Source organism: Amblyomma mixtum, chromosome 2 (genome assembly GCF_055824585.1).
Source record: "Amblyomma mixtum isolate Tamu chromosome 2, ASM5582458v1, whole genome shotgun sequence".
In the NCBI taxonomy this organism is placed as follows: Eukaryota; Metazoa; Arthropoda; class Arachnida; order Ixodida; family Ixodidae; genus Amblyomma; species Amblyomma mixtum.
Genome location: NC_143013.1, coordinates 218,518,096 through 218,526,251, shown reverse-complemented (window position 1 = coordinate 218,526,251; position 8,156 = coordinate 218,518,096).

Below are 8,156 nucleotides of genomic sequence, written 5' to 3'. Positions count from 1 at the left end.
TAATACTTTATTTAAAGGAACAATAATTCAGACGGCGAAGCGTGAGTGGGGTATTACGTCCAAGAGAACTCCGGAAAAATTTAGACCACCACAAGTTCTCTCATCATCATCAGCCTGACTCCGCCCACTGCAGGGCAAAGGCCTCTCCCATGCCCACGGTGGAAGAGTATCTGTTTCTTCCACCGTGCCCATGCCTCTCCAATTCACCCTGTTCTTTGTCAGTTGCGGTCACCATATACCAGCAAACTTCTTAATCTCATCCGCCCACCTAACTTTCTGCCGCCCCCTGCTACGCTTGCCTTCTCTTAGAATCCACTCCGTTACCCTTAAGGACCAGCGGTTACCTTGCCTTCACATTACATGCCCTCCTTGCCCAAGCCCATTTCCCTAACATGCGCTAACATCGCACAGCATAAGAATGTTTTTGTATTTCGTGAAGTTTAATATCACCTCAGTAAGTCATTAAATTTGAAGATTCTACTTTCATGGCTTCAACAGTGGTGCTATTCCACAATTCTTGAGCCGCCCGGGTGGCTGTGTGGTTGTGGCACTCGGATGCTGACCCGGAAGACGCGGGTTTGATCCCGGCCATGGCGGTCGAATTTCGATGGAGGCGAAATACAGTCCCAATCCACTGTTCGATGTCAATGCACGTTAAAGAACCCCAGGTGTTAGAAACTTCTGGGATCCTGTACCTAGGAACACCACCTGCTGCTCAAGACCCCAACCCCTAAACCCCATCCCATTTTGCGGAATAAAGTTTTATACTACTACTTCTACTGGAGCCCTTTACCACGGCGTCCCTCATAGCCCGAGTCTCTTTGGGATGTTAAATCCCGATATATCATCCACAATTCTTGAGCAGAAGATTTTGCTCATAATGCATGGAAGAATTTCATTGAGAGACGATGGGTTTTAAACGGCTCCTCAAAGATATAATAACGCATTATAGCGACAACCACCGCCTTTTCCAGACCCCTGCAACGGGGCTGAGTAAGACGGAGGAGCGAACTTTAAGGCGCCTGCAGGCAGGTACTCTACTCTGTCCTGCAATCATAAAACATTACGATCCTAACACGGATGGGCGATGCCCGCACTGTGGGGAGACCTGTGATATCTTCCACACGGCGTGGGCATGTACTCAAAATCCCCACCTCCCCCCTTCCCCTACCCCTTCCAGAGAGGCATGGGAGACTGCCCTCCTCAACTGCTCCTCGCTTGAGTCTCAAAGGGCTCTGGTGAAACGGGCGAGAGACGGAGCCTCGTCATGCGGTGTCCCGGACTAGGGACGTAGGGGAGCCTTGGGGAGATGGAGGACCGCCTTCAGCAGGCCGCCTCCATAGTCGAAGCATATGCTGCCGACTGTGGTCTCCAATGTGCTCCCGCCAAATCAGAGCTTCTACACGTCAGGACAAACCACAAGGACAACACGTCTCTACACATATCTCTGTCGGGCGGTCCCATCAGAGAAGTGGCGGAGCTCCGGATCCTGGGTCTGTTCATCAATAACAAACTTAGGCCGGACTCTACTATAGCGAAACTCAAGAGCATAGGTGAACAGGTAGGGCGCATGATCCGCCGTGTTTCCAACAAGCGGGGTGGTCTGCGGGGCAGGGACGCGCTACGGCTCGCCTATGCCTTCGTGACCAGCCGGATCCTCTACGCCGTGCCGTACCTACGCACCACCAAACAACAAGACGAGCGCATTGACGCCATCATCAGGAAGGCAACAAAGCGAGCACTGGACCTCCCGGTGGCTACCTCCAACGCCAAACTGAAGGCGTTGGGAGTGGTAAACTCCTATCAGGAGTTGCGGGAGGCCCACCTCGTGAACCAATATACGCGGCTATCGCAGACGGTGCCTGGGCGCCGCCTGCTAAACCGCTTACACATCCAACACACATGCATACCAGAGGGGACGGAGAACATCCCGGTGCTGTGGCGCCACATGCTCTTGGTCGCTCCGCTCCCGCGTAACATGGACATGGCTTCACATGAAGGCAGACGACAAGCGCGGGTTCGCACGCTTGAGAGGCAATATGGGTATAAAGAAGGCGTCTATTACGTTGACATCACAGGGCCGTCGCCCGCGGGATTCTTCACGGCTGCCGTAGTCCACCGGGGAATGAATGTCGATGGGCTATCTTTTCGGGCCCCAAATTCAACACGAGCGGAGGAAGTCGCAATAGCTCTCGCTGCCGCCGATCCAAAATCGAAAACGGTTATCACAGACTCTCGCCGGGCCTGTGAACATTATCTTGCAGGCGAAATATCACCTCTTGCCTCGCAAATTCTAAGACGCGCTCTCGCCGATCCAACTCGCACAAAAGTGATCTGGGCTCCTGGCCACCAGGGTCTACGAGGCAATGAGGCCGCTGATGCGGCCGCCCGAGCGCTCACACACCGGGCTCCTCATCCTAGCTCTCATGGCTCAGAAGCTCATAAACCGCTTCTGCGGTTCCGCGAAATCCTAATTTATTATTGCGACAGCCACCGTCTCTACCCGGCACCTGCCAAGGGGTTGAGTAAGGCGGAGGAGCGAACTCTGCGGCGCCTGCAGACAGGAACCCTTCTCTGTCCTGCAATAGTAAAACTCTTCGATCCGAACACAGATGGGCGCTGCCCGCACTGTGGAGAGATCTGCGATATCTTTCACATGGTGTGGGCATGTACTCAGAATCCTCACCTTCCCTCCTCCCCCACCCCCACCCGAGAGGCATGGGAGACTGCCCTCCTCAACTGCTCCACATTGGAGTCCCAAAGGGCTCTGGTCAAGCGGGCGCGAGACGGGGCCTCGTCATGCGGTGTCCCGGACTAAGGATACCGACCATGCAGCAGGGTTTTTTTTTTTTAACCCTCAAGCTCTCTTTGATTAAAGTTTTTCACCACCACCACTGACCATGTAGCGGGGCCACTCTGTGGCTCCCAAACTCTATCTCATCAATTAAAAGTTTTCACCACGTCCACCACAGGTACATTTTTGATAATAGATAGGGGGTAAGAAAGGACCCAGTTTGGAGTCTCCTCCAGGTGGTCTCTTGTGCCTTATCCAACGTTTTGTCACCTCTTCCGCTGTTTCCGAAGATTTTGTAACTACCGACCCCTAGGCATGCAGCCGTCCGCGCGCGTCTACCACCGCCAGTGCGAACGCTCCGCTTGACTATATCCCCGAGTGCAGGTTCCGTGGCGAAACAGCCACGTATGACCACATGAACCTCCACCGGAGGTTCTAGTACGAATTCCTTCTGTTGAGCGATAGGAGGCAGTGCTGGTCAGCTCGGACCCGGGCATTCAAGCCTTGGCCACCGAGTGGGCCGCTCAGGTCGCCGCCAGCCATGGTTTGGTGGCCATCTAGCGCGGACCGTCTGCATCTGCATTTTTGACGGAATAAATGTTTTCCAATCCAAAACGGCTCCTCCATAAAGTTAAATTTCATTGCCCTCTTAAAACGTAATTTGTATGTCGCCCTTTTACTTACATTTCTTGGACAGGCAACTCGGTAGTTTAACTGAAAATGAAGGTTTTCCCGCCTTAGTAGGATATCAAGACTTCAAGAAAGCCAATTCGTTAGCTTTCTAACGCAAATCAAAGGGAAAAATTTTTGAAAAGCATTTGCAAAACTTTGTATAAAGTGCCATAATGATTAAAAATTCAAGCACCGAAACGGCAGAATTTATCGGAGAAACACCCGAGGGATCATGGAACCATTTTTTATTTCAACAATCCGAATAAATCTTGAAATTAAGAAAAAAAATCTTATTACTGGCTGAAAAATCTGCCTGGATGAAAATGGCGGGCTACATGCTAGAAAGTTCGCTGTTTTGTGAAATGTGCAAGTACAAAGAAATTCAAGGAAGTACTTGACAACTTACGTGCGGTAATGCCAAAGCATTTGGGCTTGCATTATGGCGCCTTCTGCTGGGGCCAGCGTTGTACATTGCGAGAAGGGGGGGGGGGGTTCAGTGGGTGCCGCATGACTGCGCTACGGCATGCCAAGCAAAAAGAAAGTTTATCGGAAACGTACTTTTGTACTCTTTAAATTGTGGCATCTGTAATTTATATGCTCATAATTACTCGTGTACACTTCCAAGACAACTCTGCCTTCACTAGACGCGCCTTTATTCAGCTGCAAATGTAGAACCATCGTTTCGCTGCACCACGGCACCACAAAAAGCAATGATCGATCGTCTCTGGTTGGCCGCAGTGGTTTTCTGGGACATACCGCAGCGGACAATAAAAAAAAAGACAGAGTTCGCCTTACAGTATAAGGTTCTTGCCTGTCCTGAAAGACTCCGGGATTCCGTGTGATTTGTTAACGCTGATTGCAGTTTTTAGCCTGAGGAAGAGCTCTCATGATAGATCGACATGCAGTACCACCTCGTACATCCATGTCTCTGTTCAGTGAACAGTGCGCCTTGGTGCGGGTGGTTTATGCTGCGCAGGACCGGCCGCCTGAATGGTTGCCGATTCTTGACGCATGTATGTGTCTCCCGCTGTTTTGTTTTGCTGCTGGAGTGCAGTGTACTAAGACATGAGAATGTGTGTCTGCATCGCGGAATAGTATGTGTGTGCAGGTAAAGCATTTGGTAGCTTAGCGGGTTTGATATCCAAGCGATAAAGAAAGAACCGTCATGACGCAACTGTTTCAGGTACACTGCACAAGCGGCAGTTAATAGAAGGCACAAAGATGGTTTTCCTATGGAGCCACGTGTTAACAGGTAGAGCTTCGGTGCGAAATTTGTAGAATAATGTTTTTGTGCAAGCAGGGATCAGCATCTTGCACACTCCCGCTAACCCATCGTGACCCTTGAGGCCAAAGTACACAGAACGATGCCCTGCTTTATTAGCTGCAAGGATATTATTTTGTTTTGGGATATGTTGCAGAGGACGCCGAAGAAAGACTTTTAAATTCTTTCAGTGTTCGTTACCTTGCGGTTAAACAATCGAATATGAACCATATGACATATTTTTCCTCATTGGACTTCATCGCCTGTGGAAAACGCGCGTGCTGGACCGCAACGCTGAACCTCTTGTTTCAGCCAGAAGCCATTTCAGTCAAATGATGCTCCAACTGAGGAATATTTATCATGAGAGGGACATTATACCCGACTAGTTTCCGCTGTTGATGCGGTGTATATTTTTGCTGCCCTTTTAGCTGTGTTATTTTCTGTCTAGCTAATGCAGTGCCAACACTAGCTGCGTGTTTTGTAAATAATCTGTGTACATCCCCTTTCTGTACATACATAATAACCTCGTAATAAATACCATGCTGAAAAAAAAATACGTCATAGCGCAGTGTAATCGTCCCGTCTCGCAGGCCCGGGTTCGATTGCGCCAAGACCCAAATTTATTTTCATTTACGCTTCGTGCCTTATTGGATTATGGATTGGATTGTGGATTATGGTTTAGCTTGTTGAATTATGGAATGAAATAGGAATTGGCTTCTTGAATGACTTTGGATTGGATTGGGGATTGGCTATGGATTGATGAAGGCGTGGCACATCCTGTCCACGCCGCTCATGAGCCATAAAAGGCTTTCGCCTTAAAAATCGCTGCTGTGTAAGCGCAGACGCAGCACCCACTACCAGTCCCTCACTATCAGAACAGTCAATCTGGCGTCGCCTGCAGACACGAACGCTGCCTAGACCAGCCAATTGTCGTCTGTGGCCGCCGCGGTGGCTCATTGGTTATGGTGCTCGGCTGCTGACCCGAATGACGCGGGTTCGATCCCGGCCGCGGTGGTCAAATTTCGATGGAGGATATCCAGAGGCCCGTGTAATTCCAGAGGCCCGTGTACTGCGCGATATCAGTGCACGTGAAAGATCCCGAGGTGCTCGAAATTTCCGGAGCCCTTCACTATGGCGTCTCTCATAGCCTGAGTCGCTTTTTGACGTTAAATCCCATAAACCAAACAAAACCAAACCAATCGTCGCCTGCAGACGCGAACGCTTCCTACACCAGCCAATCTTTAAAAATTTATGGCGGTACCCTCCATATGCATCTTGTGCTCCCATAACAAGGCGACCCTTACCCACATCCTCATATCATGCCCGGCATCCCCTCCCCCGCCGGGCTGGAGCCGCTCCGAACCTGGGAGGGCTGGGAGCCTCCTCTGCGGTCAGCATACCTGGCCAGGCAGAAGATCGTTGTCAACCGGGCCGTATACGTCATGGACCGACCCCACATGAACGTTTAGACCGTGAGTGGGGTTGTGCGAAGACCCTGGAGGCCTGCGAGCCTCGAATTGTTTTGCCAAATAAAGTTGGACTACCACCACCACAGAGAAGGCAGTAAGCCTGCTTTGTACACAGTTGTGCGCACAGCGTCTGAAAGGGTTAAGACGTCGTGGTAATAGTGAAAATGCGCGTTGGGCGTCTGAGTAGACACTGAATCATTCATTTAATTTTTATTCAATAGTGAGTGAGGGGGAGGGGTACAGTAGCTCGGAGTCAAGAAGTGGTAAACGATCTATAATTACAAAAGTCAGCAATAATGAAAAATGTTGATTACTGTAGTAATCATCGTCACTATCATCATTACCATCACCACAGGCACTTCGCTTGAATGAAATGCATTGTGCGGCGGACAGATTTTGAAGGAGCGTACCGGAAGCGAATTGGACTGCAAGATTCTTTATTGCTAGCAACTGGGAGCGGCCTGTTAGCACCCTCACTTGCATGAAATAGAGAGGAAATGTCTTGAAATGGCAAACTGAATAGCAAATATCTGGCATGCATGCATACTTGCAGTGGTGGCACTCTTTTCCTTACAGCCCCCTTCACTACGGCGTCTCTCATAGCCTGAGTCGCTTTGGGACGTTAAACCCCATAAAACCAAGACCTAAAACCATTTTCTTTACAGCCAACTGCCCATGTCTGAAAAAAATATTTTCACTTTAGAGTTGGCCTAGATTTGACACTTCATGATTGCATAGTTTACATTTGATATCAATTGCATACACAGACCTCATATGCGGAAAAACTTGCTCTTAACCACGTGCACAATTGTAACAGCAAATAAATGAGACCTTGTACACTTTTTAGATGTCGTTTGTTTCTTGTTACTTCGCTGTTTACTCACTCTATAAATCTTGTTTTGTCGACGTTCAGTACCGTCTCTGGATCTTCACCCCCCACAACGTCGATGGTTGTCAGCAGATGTTAATCTTTGAAACTAGAACCTAGCACATTCACTGACGCCAGCCGCCTTGAAGGGCTTGCAACCGAACAGTGCTTGAGATGCCAATCCGTCGCCGTCACCGCGTCGTATAGGTGTCGGACCAAACAACCCTTGAGGGACCACATCCGCTTTCTCAGTATCATCGGGGAGCAAGGACCTCTGCAACCATCCTTTCTGTGCTGTACGACTTCGTTCGTCTTGTACAGTTGCGCTCGTGGTAATTTGCTACGCACATCCGGCGGTTAGCGCCGACTCCCTGACGCTTTTGGGTCCTGCCGCCTTAAAGAGGAAATGAGCTGTAAACACAGAGGGCTCTCTTCAGTGTTACAAACCGCTTAGTGCTGCCTCCAATAGCATGATGTATTGACATCACGTTGCTAATCGGACATAATGCGACTACCCATTTTTTTGGGTTTTTACTCTAGCTCAGTAATTTCTAGACTGGCCACTGAAATTTGCTGTTTCGTGATTCACTCTCTCATATCATTTTTTTTTTGTGCTGGCATGATCAGCGGAAAGTAGGGTTAATAACGTGAACGCATAAATGATCAGCTGCCAAACACAGAAAGCATTTAATATTTAGCGGAGGAGTTGATTCCCATATCGCCCTATCTGCTGCCGCTTGTGAACAGTAACTACGGCAGGCATTTATTCTGAAGGTTCCAGATCAGCGGAGAGTAAAATGCCGTCTATACACAATATTTTAAGTATTAACGGAAGAAATGTAATCGTGGCATAATGACAGCTTAAAGCTCGCTCCCCTTTGCACTGGGTATACAATGGGACAAATATTGCTTTGCGGCCACCAAAAAGAAATTAAGTGCCCGCCCATACTACGTAGTACAGCAGGACAAACTATATGGTGAGGCGTTACGGAGAAATAGGACAAGAAAGCGATGACAGGGTGCTGTGTGCATCGTGTTTATCTCTTTCCTGTCCTCTTTCTACACAGTGCGCTCCGTGACGTGTACCATTCA